This window comes from Lepeophtheirus salmonis, unplaced genomic scaffold, assembly GCF_016086655.4.
Source record: "Lepeophtheirus salmonis unplaced genomic scaffold, UVic_Lsal_1.4 unplaced_contig_4830_pilon, whole genome shotgun sequence".
In the NCBI taxonomy this organism is placed as follows: domain Eukaryota; kingdom Metazoa; phylum Arthropoda; class Copepoda; order Siphonostomatoida; family Caligidae; genus Lepeophtheirus; species Lepeophtheirus salmonis.
This window is the reverse complement of record NW_027294547.1, coordinates 17098-30297: the sequence shown is the minus strand read 5'-3', so window position 1 is coordinate 30297 and position 13200 is coordinate 17098. Positions and strand designations below refer to the sequence as shown.

At 29.2% G+C, this 13200-nt stretch overlaps 1 non-coding gene across 1 annotated transcript; it reads left to right on the top strand.

Moving 5' to 3' along the window:
* The first annotated feature begins 356 nt into the window (after positions 1–356).
* TRNAQ-CUG (transfer RNA glutamine (anticodon CUG)) lies at positions 357–428 on the top strand. The gene has a single exon. It is a non-coding gene; the product is annotated as a tRNA-Gln (tRNA).
* The last annotated feature ends 12772 nt before the right edge of the window (positions 429–13200 follow it).

Genomic DNA, 13200 nt, shown 5'->3' with positions numbered 1-13200 from the left:
ACTCATTGATTGACCAACAAGCATAAAATGATAAAGAACATAATTCCATCAGAAAACAAACATTTATAAACGTTTCATATGTTGAGAAATAGTTTTATTTTTTAAGGTTCAAAAATATAATTTGGTATGTTTTGTTGTGCTATGTTTACGTCATAGAGTTAATATACTTACTGCTTACGCTGTCGAAAAGTAATGGAATTTTTTTGTTGCCAGTTGTTACTTGACAAAAACAATATAAAATATTTACTAATTTCGAAATGGAGCTCTGAATTTTGTACTATCCAGTCATTTGAATTCTGAAATATCTGGAATTCTTAAATTTTAAAATATTCAATTCAAAAATGTATACAAATTATGGCCCCATGGTGTAATGGTTAGCACTTTGGACTCTGAATCCAGCGATCCGAGTTCAAATCTCGGTGGGACCTTCAATCTGTTTTATTACTTCAAAATTAACCATTTTTAATTTAAACTTCTTCGGTAAAAATGCAACTTTCCCTTTCTTAAAGTGATAGCTTTGGGAATCAACACACTGAAGATTTTTCTTCCCGTCCATTTTTAATAAATTTAATAAAAACCTCGATTAAAACGAGTACCAAACAGAAAGATATCGACCGATATGGATAAAAGTAGGTGTGTGTTCTTAAGAGATGCTACAAACTAAAAAATAAAACCAATAAGCGCTGAACTTACCCGAAAATTCGAGGGTGAACAAAACAGTACTTAGTGTTTTTTCCTAAATAAATAAAAACACTAAAGCGTTAGACACTCTTTGGAAACCAGGGCCAAGTCTGTTGGCACGCTAGAGGGTGGATCAAGCCAGAGAGACGTTACTTAAGGGTTGCAGATTCCTCTCAGGACCATTGAGAATTGTTGTAAGAAAAGGAAGGATGGACAACCCTTGTAAATGAGAAGGGTCGAGGAAGGAAGAAAAAAACTAGCAAAGTTACCAAACTGATGATTTCAAAATCTTTGACCAAAAAGAGGCAATCGACAAGGAAACCAGCAGTCAGATTGACTTTAAAGGGGTATCGAATATCCAAGTCATCTGTCCACAACTACCTGAGGCACTCTTTGAATGCTTTGCCATTCAAACCTCGTCTGCACACCTAACTTTCAGAAAACCAAAATGAAGGCGAATCAAAAAATATTAACAAATTCAAACTTAATTTATTCTTTGAAAACTAAATAATAAAAACATATTATGAATATACGTATAAACTTTTTCCAAACAATTTGATTACAAAATATAACATATATGGAGGAATTGAAAAGAAATGGTCAAAAGTATTTCAACTAATAGAACAATTAATTATTTTAGTTTTCGTTCCTTTGGAAATAATCGAATTAATAAGCCATGAAACCATTGCTCCATTTCCAAAAGGACAGGAATACAATTTCTTATTGATCTCTTATCGTAAATGTATTAATTATATATACAGGGATGAACTTATTATTGCTAAACATTTTATTATTTTTGCAATTTTTCAAGAGTAAAATTAAAACCAGATGTTTTGTGAGGACATTTGTTGTTTTTTAACGAGATTGCTTGGAATTTACAACTCAACTACTACAAAGAAGTCCTGATATTACTGCAGGCTCATTAAATCTCAAGTCTTTTTCTCATTTGAACAAGTCCTTAATACTTTCATGGACTGTAGTTTAAGTGTTTCAATATTTGATACGAGTCCTCAGATTTATTTTGAGCCCATGTAAGTCCTTATTAGGATAAATGGTCCATAGTGTTTTAGGATTTTCTTAGTTTTTGAATTCAAGTGATATTTGCCTGGACCTTCATCTTTAAAAATCTTGCTTTAAAATGATAATTTTTAACTAAAACTGCCCATAACAGGTTTTAATTACAACTACTACAAAGATTTTGAATATATAAGATTAATTTAGATAATAAAAGCTTTCTTATGGAAAAAGGTCAGAAAAAGGTTAAATTTATGTAATTTAACCAGCTCTGTCTAATGTAAGTAATAAATTTATACATTGATAATAATTTTGAAAACATATGGATGACAATATTTATCATATAATCCACATTATGCTAAAGTTATCAATAATTTTTGGCTTATTTGTCTTCAAGCCATTTGAAAAAACTTTTAAAATGAACTGAAATTATGAGTACCATCCATGTCTACCTCGTTGGGGTACAACCTCTATCAAAAGGATATCGATTCCTACTAACGGTGTTGAGTAAGGCTTTTAGATGGACAAAGGGCATCCTTTAAAATACATTAAAGTAGAAAATATTTATACAAAATTGAATATACCTGAACATAGAAACAAAATACTTAAAAAAAAATTATAAAGTAACAGATAAATCATAATGTACTCTAGACAAAACATTAGACTGGTTCAATAATGAAAAAAAATAATATCAACGAAGCTACATTTAAGTAAATTTGTCTAAGGAAGTAAAACACTGACTGCATGAAGGCGTGCTGAGAAGAAGATTTTTTATGAAATACTTAAGAGTGTATAAAAAGAATTTATTATCTCTGTTTTACATCAGTTTTAAAAATAAACTAAAATACAACAAAAATGTTCCGCTTTATCGTTGCTTGTACCCAAGTATTGAGGTATGAAGATCTGAACCGACTTGGATCCGAGAAAATGTGGATCTGTCATATCTTTACTCATAGTTGATATTTTTTTACCACATACATCTTGATGTAAATTCATCAAAGGATTTTAAAACTGGAAATAAACCATTTTGATTGAATGTGAGGAATATTGTTCTTTCTCAGGCTTTTTAAAAAAGAAAGTATTTGATTGAAAAATTGTCTAATTAACAGAATCTTTCTGTTATTGATAAAGATCTTAATGGAATCCTTTCATAAAAGGAGATGATATCCAACTAGCGATGCACAAAGAGGCAAAATTTCTGAGCAGAACGTTTAAAAAGAGAAGTTCAAAGTCGAGTGTATTATATATTTTCCAAATGGCATTAAAATATTAGCTCCTAGGTAGGATTAAAACTGGTGGAAGCAGATCTAACGATCAAAAATGCTTTGAGGTTAAAATCCATTGAAATCTCCAAAATACTTTCAAAATAATCCACATTAATATTTGAATAAAAGTAAGATACTATTTATTGTGAACAATTATCTAAAATTAAACAATAATAGATCTTTAGTTGGCAAAAATTGGCTAACTACAAACTATTTCTACCTTTTTTCATTTCTTATATTCATCAAAATGCTAATTCCTTCATCTTTAATGCCACAAAGCCTAGAGTTGGAAATAGTTACAGTTTATTTCTAAGCTGTTCTACTGTCAATAATATCCTATATGAATTTTATACTAATCATTTTCCTTTGGAAAATTTCTCAGGGAATGACCCATATACAATTTGTATATGTTGTTTACGAGTTGAAATTTTATACAGCATCTATCATTACAAAAATATTTTGCACCGGAAATTCATTTTTTTCTTATTTCCTTTATCTTTTTTTTAAATGCAATACTCAAACAGTAACCAAAATAATTTTCTTATTATTATAAAATAAGAAATTTATTTGAATAATTACTAAATAAATTAAGTCTCTATTTATAACTACAACTAGTGTTAATACGAAGTTTTATTTAATCCATAATTCCGTTTAAAGTTTTTTTCTCACTGTTGATTAAACTTTCTACCGCTCCCCTCATGTGGCTAGTGCGAGGACAGTTCTACTTCGACTCCAAATCCTTGGTTCCCATTATTTCATTTTTTATCAACTCACTCCAACAGACAAACTTTGATTTATTTATAAAACAAATATTAATGCTTCACAGTGAACATGTTTGGTTCAAAAGAAGGTTCTAAAACTGAATATATGGGATCACTAACAATGACTATTGACCTATAAAAACAATCTTATAATATCTTAATTTACTTTACTACAGTGAAAGTTATTAATTAATTCAACATCTTAAAAATTTTAATATTTATTTATTTCTCAGAGAATATATAACCTCAAGTTTAATTTTCTTAATTTCAAATTCAAATATTTTAAATTCTTGACTGTCAGGACCATAACAGAAACCGGATTCTTATGTTCTGAAGGCCCGGTTGATACTACTACTTCATAAATCAGAAAGCCATATTTCTATTAATTTAGTGACCAGAACTGCTGAGTTGTGAGCTGGTGTATTGTCGTGATGGAAAATAACTTTTGGTTGGTCAATCAGGGGGGCAATGAATGATATACACCTGTAGTAATTTTACTCTTTTCCATATAATCCAAATCCAAAAGACAGTCTCCATAATATTTCCGGCCGATTCCTCGATTCAAACAGAAAGAAATAGAATATTTTTTTGTAAGTGTAACCTTTTAATGAATTCAAACAATAGTAGACGTATAAATAATTAATGTGATAATATTTGAGGAGTCTAAATTACTCCAACAAGGAGTATTTGAGCCAAAATCAAGTGTCTCGTGAACAAGGTATTTGCAGAGAAAAACATCAAGGACAAAACCAAAACCCTTTAGGACTCTATGTCTACGGGAGTTGGAGAGGCACACCTGCACCACTTCAAGACCGCCATCATGTGCGTGGCTGAATGCTCCTCTCTGCGGATACCATCAAAGCCTCCTTAGCATTCCGTGGGAGAATTGAGACATTGATTGAGCATGTAGATATAATATTGAATAATAATATGCTTTTACCATTTATGTTATTAAATAAAACCAAAAATTCGTCACAATACATTTGTAATTTGAAATTGAGCTATTAAAATCATTTTCTAATGGATGGGATTCTTCTTCTTTCTGCTTTAGAAGATGAAGAAAACATGAAGCATTTACGTTCTTTATTGAGTTTTAAGAACTTAAATCATTTAGAAACAATGTGAAGCTCTTCAAAATAATGTTATTGGATATGAGAGAATTATTTTACTATTGTTCTCTTTGGATATTTCATTTTGTGTTAGATTTATCAAATAGTGTAAGGCACCACCGTTAAAGTTCTGGATTGGTAACGCTAATTATTCGAGTTATGGTCACCGAAATTCTTTCTGTAAAGGCTTTGGATTATATATTTGTAAGACCAATTTTAAAGGAAAGTAAATAAAAATCTAAAATTCATGTCTACCAAAAACAAAAAAATAATTATTATTTCTCAAAAGTACTTAAAGTAAACATTTTTTGATTCATTTCATTTTCAATTTATTTATCTTTTTATTTTATTAAGTGATCAACTCATAATTAGCACTTGGAAATTTTCTTTTGGAAAACTCTGAATCCATAGTAAGACTTGATTAATTCATTTGATACAAGAGGAAGTTTACTTTTTAGGTCTGACCAGACAAAATCATTGAAGGAAGGCTTTTGTTTAACTGGAACAAAATCTTGGTTTGGGTGACCCTTTTCTCCCTATTTGACGGGGTAAGAAGCTGTACCTTGCGATGCACAAATGTGCGGTACCGTAAATCTTCATTGATGACACGATGGGCAGTTGAGCGGGTCGGAACGTTGATGTACGAAAAATTTGTACTTATAAACAGTGGATATTTCGTCCAAGAAGAATAAAAATGTAGGTTGCACTTAATTTGGACAAAAATAATAATAGCATGCATTTGTGTTGACAAGCCACAAATATTGTTTTAAATATATTTTTTCAAAATATTATTTTTTTGCCACATGGCGATCCCATGACTTTATAGTCCTCAATCAGTCTATTAAGATCAAGTAATTAATTTTACCTGGAAAGACAAGGACCATATTGATATTTACATTTTTGAATATGTTTTGTTTAAACATGCAGATAATTCCTGACAATCAATAGAACCGGACAGTCATAAAAAATGTGTACTGTATTATTGAACATTTTTCCACAGCCTTGGGATGGCTTGAACTTACCTGAAGATACAGTAGACCAGTAACCACTAAACAAAATGCTTAGTGAAATCCAAAATCGGAAACAATGATGCATTTTATTTTTGTGTCTATTGATTATATGTTTATTTCAACCAGGAATGACTTTAAACTTCCCTAAAAAAGGAAAATAATTTTTTATGTGATTAAAAATAGTTTAAATGATAGTATATATCTTTATGTTTTCATTAAAAATTAAATTAACATATTTTTTCAAAGCTGAATAGTTACATTGGTTTTCTACTAAGTAAACACAAAAAGTCAAGATTATACTTACTTTTCATTATGATGTTATTAATTATAATTATGCACAGAGTGCAACAGGAAATTTTCTACAATCAAGAAGAAAACCTAAGCCTTAATAACATTTATTTGAAAAGTATTAAGAAAGATGTTACTTAAGAAACTTTTAGCAATCAATTTTGAAAATAACTATTAAATATGACCGCCTCCAAACTTTAGCACAGCATCCACTTGAAGTTGGAACTTGGCGTAGGTTGCCAAAATACAATGGGTGGGGGTTTGATCAAGCTATCTCACAAACAAAAATCAACTCCCTAGGTTCCCATGTTTCCCCAAGAAAGTACACCAAAGCTGCAGCATAGATAGTTTGTGCTCCTTGTATGGACATTGAATTGAGAGTCTTATCAATAATGGACAAGATATACTTAGGTAAAAAAATGGTTTAGCAAAAAATACGAAATTACTTTTTCCCTACACTAATAATCAAAGAACGATAAATTAATAGATCATTTCGTTTGAAGAAGTGATCTGGGGAGTAATCTAAGTATCTTTAATATAATAAAGGTTCTAAACAAAATCTAAAATAATAATAATACAACATCCAATCTTTTTTAAAAGAAATGGTTGAAATTACTATAATAACTTTACTTTTTACTGCACTGTAGTTAAGTAAAAACAGTTCTTTTTATATTTTTGAGAATGTTTGTATTGGAAGGAAAATGTTCGATGAAGTACAGCAAATAATTAAAGTACCAATGGGACTACAAAATTACTGAATCCATTTCCGCAGTTTAAGAATAAAATTATTCTCAGTTTCTTCAAGCAATTCCAATGTCTATCGTACTGAAAGCTTCAAAATCTTTAAATAACTTATTCACAATTCAGAAGTGTGGTATAAGTTTATGACAATAAGAGGATTGAAATATGTGCACGCTCATCAAACTCTTTAAGCTTTTCATTTAAATTTTCAAAATTGAAAACCCCATTTATAAAAACATAATTTAATTCTTGAAATAATTCCCAAAACATTTGGAAGTGTTTTGATATTCTTGAATGTCTATGCTTAACCATTTCTGTGAGTTGAAAGGAAATTTATAGGCTTTTTTGAGAAAATTGATATTTTATGTGATATTTTTCATTTAAAAGAAGTTTGAATATCTAATAAGCTGACAAAATTCTATGTTTGTGTTGCTATTTTTATAAAAATAAAGAGCCGAAATTCAATAATACTAAATAATTTTGAATTTCCGAAAATAAATATTCCAGATTTTATATATATATATTGTTCTTTTATATGTACAAAGTAGTTATCATTAAAGTTGTCCTTCTGTATTTCCTTCTGACAGATAGAACAAATCACCAACTCTCTGTTAAAATGCGTTTTCCGCTTCCGTGATACACTTCTGATAATTAATAAATTACTGCAACAATCCACTCTAAAAAGTACATAACTATTATTTATGTCCCTTTTAAGCAGTAATAATTTAATTTATCTTGTATTCAATGAAACAAATTCTCACGCTCTTAAATATTTCAAGAGTACTCCAATATGAAGTTGCTAATTATACAATTTGTCTATATAGAGAAGGACTACAGTTTTCTCATAGCATACAGGTTGCCAAAAACTGCATGAAGTACTCTGTTTTGGTTTTGATACTTTGTTCAACTGTTCAGCTATAAAATTTATTTTTAAAATCAAAATTATCTTCTTCATTTTCAAAGGTATTTAGAATTGTTATACTGCCTAAATTACTAAAATATCAAGTTTCAAATTCTTATAAGTTATACTTGTTTTCTAAACCAAAATTTTATGCTGAATTCAAATTTGGAGTCAGAAATAAAAAATATGTAATGGCTTTTGTTAGTTAAAGACATTTTTGTAAGAGTATGGATTTTGGAGATCTTGTGAAAGGGGCCAAGTATTGTTACAACAGGTACTCAACACCATTGGTATCAGCTTTCATGTATCACTTGCTCAGGCCGGAGTTCACAGTAACTGTCGTCACCCACCTTCTATTTTGGCTCAAAGAAGATAGGGGACATGACACTGGCGCTGAATGTTGTAGTATAGATTACTTGGCTTTAATCAGAGTCCCAGGAGATGCCTTCAGAAACCATTTCAGGCCTACAAAGAATCTGGGTGTGCTTTAATTATTCTTCCGGTAACTTTGATGTTTTTTTAATTCATATATCAATTTAAAACAAAAAAAGTGATTGTAAGATGGATATGAACAAGAAATTTGCCTAGAAAGATACGTAAATCTTGTTTTTCTATAAAAAAATAATTTAGCACGAGGCTCTTATTTTGTATGGTAAAGTACAAGACGAAGGGTAATGCTCCTTAGAAATCAAAAACTGATTATCCTTTATCTCCAAGCTACCTAATTTGATAGAAGGACTTTGTACAACAAGAGAAAAAACATGATACAATCTAATTGGTTGGAATACCAAAACAATTATGTTGGATCATGATTAGTCATGTACATTTTATAAAACATTAGAAAGAAGGATTATAATTTTTTGGGACTTTAATTTCCTTGATTGTAGAAAGTAATAAGTGATTGCGCCTAGACCGTTTATGAAATATAATAGTCAATAGACATTATTAAACTTCAGTACAAAAATAAAACCTTTCGTCCTTTTTTCGTATAAATTATCCTTTTAATATAAAATAAATTTAAATTTAGAATTTAAATTATAAATCATCGTCAGAATCAGACGAGGCAAAAAAATAAATAAACAACATAATCGTAATTTTATTATAGAAATTTGTTAGTTCGGAATATGTCTTTTTATTAAACCCATTATAAAAAAGTTTTGCTCATTACACGTTTAGAAATTTTTAGTTCGGATAATTGTGTTAGAGGTAAACGTTAACCGGCCAGTTGTTATACAATGACACTTCAAAGATTTCAATGGTTGGTCTAGAATACAAGCCAATCATCTTAGATAAGAAAAGTGGATACTTCTCTTCATGGCTGTAATCAGAGAACTCGTTCTATGAATTATAAAGTGGTACAGAGGCTATATTATTCATCTTATTATTGAATTGTATGCCAATTATGTCCTTTTAACCTTGATTTTTATTTGGAGTCTTTACTAATTGCAAGAGTACAATTACTGTTAATTTTTTCGGAATTTTCAATAATAAAAAAAATCCATCCTTATCACTGAAACTCTTTCCATTTCAATTATCCAAATTAAAAAGAAGTAGAACGAAAATTGTATGCAAATGGGATAACTCTTAATATATTTCCGTATTCAAAGAGCGTCTTAAACCCGCGATTATTAAAGAAACTTGTATTCTGCAACGATCACCTGCAAACATTGAAAGCATTTCAAAAGTATTTCTAGTCCGAACAAGACGACTCTTTCTGAAAAAACCGGATTATAAATAACCTCTCGAAGCGGAAGACGAATCCAATTTTCTAAAAATTGCAGTTTATCATTATTTTTAATTTTCTAATGCTCTGCTTATCTTTGGGGGAGTTATTGTGGCGTCACCCGGAAAAATAATTATATAATATTAAAAAAACGTAAAAACAGAGTAAGTATGTAATATTAATTAATAAATGTTAAAGAAAAAAAGAATATTTTTTTATGTGGTGTTAAAGCAGAAGTCTATAATGCATTCCTCCTTTGTATCCAGGATGGGGGAGGTAGATTTATCCTTTTGTTTCAAATTTATGGAGTGTAATGACATCCTTGATGGAACGTCTATGATATATAGTGATGAACAATTTTGGAAATATGGTATTTGTAACCTCGCTTTGAAGGAAAAAAAGACACAAACCTACCTTTCACCTATTGAGATACTTTATCAAATAATTTATGAAAAGATTAAAGATCTTAGATCCTAATATCCAAGATTAAGACCACAACTCAAATCGACCCCATGAAGAGAATTAGAAAGCTTGCTAGGGACAATAACATCACTGAGACGACCATACAGGACTTGATAAAGGTGAATGTAGACCTGAAAAGCCTTGTTAAGTTTACAAACTTCAAATGTGGACTGGCTCAACACTATTACAACTCTAGATATTTTATCTTAAGTAACATTTAAGTAATTGGTAAAATAAGAAAAATCATACAAATTATATCTAAATTGAATAATTAATTATTTAGTTATTGTTCTTACTTTCGTTTCTGAACTTGCCCAGACTTCCTTGGCGTTAAATCACATTTAAATGCAATATGCAGCCGTCCGGGTGTTTCTGAGGTCATTGTCAGTCTTGGTTGCGGCCTTGAGCAACTTTTGAAGGAATTATGAATCATAAAATGTTTTGCTCATTTTTCCCTTTGAACTTATATATATATTTAACTATTACTAAAACATATTTAGAACAAATTTATTTATATATAATGTGGTCCAGAATTAAGATATTCAATTACTGATTGATAAAATAATAGTTAATATTAATAATACAAAAGTTGTTAATCTTCCAAACAAATTTGTGAAATGACTTTTTCAAGTGAAAACGAGTCTAGTAATCAAGAAGTAATAAACTATAGTTGTTCAAGAACAAACCTAAATTTCAAAGGGACACACTTATCGAATCAAACTAAAGGAATCCTTAAATTAAAAAAAATGTTGGTAAAGTAATTTATAATTTATTTTGCATGAATAAAGTAGTTAAAAGCAATAAGTTTGTTTGATCAAACTGGCTCAATTTTCAAAAAAGGAACAACATCAAAAAATAAGTTTTATCATTTAGTAATATAGAAAATTCAGTTTTGATAAAGCTTTCAACTTAGTTGTCTAATCGACTCGAATGACTACACATATTCAAACATGAAATCAATGGAATGGCAATAAATTATTTTGCAAGCATATTTTAAGGAGGATCAAAAGGCTTGTGATATTTAAAAAAAACAGGAAAACGTTTTTATGTATCTAAGGAAATCTTTCTAACAGCTAACAGTCTCGTTTTTGACTAAATTTTTAAGCTTTGTTATATCCTAAATAGTATTGTTGAAGTCCTTATTTAGGACTGAAAACTGTAGTCCTGTCTAGTTCAGTCTTGGTCTAGTCCTGTTCAGTTCAATTTATTAGTCATAAAATATTATAAGTTAGGTCCTTGATGAAATTGCTCAACTTTATTCCTTTTTTTAAATTTAGTTCTAGGACTGATAGTTCGAAGAGTAACTGTCTTACGGACCGATCCCAAGGACTGGTAAGACGGACCTAAGAATAGATTGGACTGGATTCAATAAATAAGGACTGATAATACACTGATCGTAAGTTTTTATAAGTAACAGTAACTTTTTTTCCAAACTGAAATGCATACTTACATACAGAGTTAAGCATGGTCTAATAAATATCTGTTTTAAGCCTGTCACCACAAAGTGCAACTATATTTAGATTTAAAATTGTTGGACACAATCTAATAAAGTTATGTAGGTAGGTAGAATATATCGCATTGCAAAATTCCGTTTTATCAAACATGTAAATATTTACTTGGGAAATGTTTTTTCAAAATTTATTCTCTTGTTCTATAATCAAACAAGGAAAAGATAATAAAATTAATTGCATATCTCATTTGTATCACATTTGAATTAAATCACTGATGCAATTGTATCTTATATATACAATGTTATACCAAAAATGGAGAAAAAAACAGGAATAATTACATATATATCCTTTTAGATTAATTTTATGATCTTATAATTATTATATTTATATTTTAGCTTATTTTTCTTCCTTTCTAATAGTTTTACAAAATAGTATTATTTGCAGCGCAGCTTACAAATAATGTGCATCTACCAAGTGGTCAATTTAAATCTGAACACTTACTAAATCAATATGATAAAAAAATAATGTAAAACGAAGTTAATAGGTATAATATATATATATATATAAATGTCATAGAATATTTTTATTTGATATAGATTATAAAAATGAATTTAATTAAAGGTATGCATTAAATTGATTGGTAATTTTAATTCAGCATAAATGATTAATTTATTGGTTTTACTAATGTACATTGTTCAGCAAAGTTTTTTTATAGGAAAATCTTTTGCAAACTTTATTTGTTAAATGAAAAAAAAGTAATATTAACTTATTTATAATTGCATCTGAAGTCAAAGTTGAACTAATTTGTAAAAAATTAAATTAGTTAATTAAGAATGTAACCGACTTTCTTGTTATTTTACTGAAAACTTGTGATGTTTGCTAAAATATTAAAGCTCTTGTCGCAAATAAATTAAGAATATACATAATAAGTAATATGCAATCTAATATCTTCAAAATTGTGAAAAATAACGTCATACAATGAATATTAGTGAGTAGATTGTAAAATTGTCTTGAAGTTAAAAAGGAGAAGAATAACTATTCATGCAATTTTGATGTTTTTTTATTAAAATAGTTGAAAATTACATCATTATTATATAGATCATCCATGGAAAATTTAAATATTTCCAAAAGAAGCTGTAGCGAGTAGCACTGCAGGCAAGCTCGAACAACATAGGTTCAAAAGAAGATGAGATTATTTTTTCAAAAACAAAAATTTCACATAAACTCCCTTTCTTAAGTTAGACTCTTCCAAGAGCGGGGGAGGAAACTTAATCATAATAGTCAAAAAATACACACTCAATATATTTACCATCAAGTTGGGGTACGCGTATGCATTGAATTACTTCTAGGCACTCCAGGAGGTACTTAATCTAATCATTTCATTTCTATACTACTCAAAAATTCATTTTATACTAACACATAAGCAATTTTATAAGAGGAATAGTATTTCTTCAAGACAAAGATTTGAAAAACTGGCATCAAACTAGAATCTTTCTGGACACTTAAAATTTAGTAGTGTTGTTTGAATGGAACAAAAGGGTTGGGAGGGGGCGGGTAGTGATAGAAAATCAATTTTGTCAAATAGTTAAAATCATTAGAATCATTTATTGACGTGTTCAGGGTAGACAAAATAAAGGGAGTTTTAGGGATTTTCTTTGATATTCTGGCTTAACTATCCTTTGGGTATAAGCAATTTATAATAAATATTTTGTCATCTCCTCATCATGAATGAGGAAAAGGGAAAAGGCAGCGCATCTCAGATCTCCTCGATAATCAAGTTGAGGTGGCTAGGAT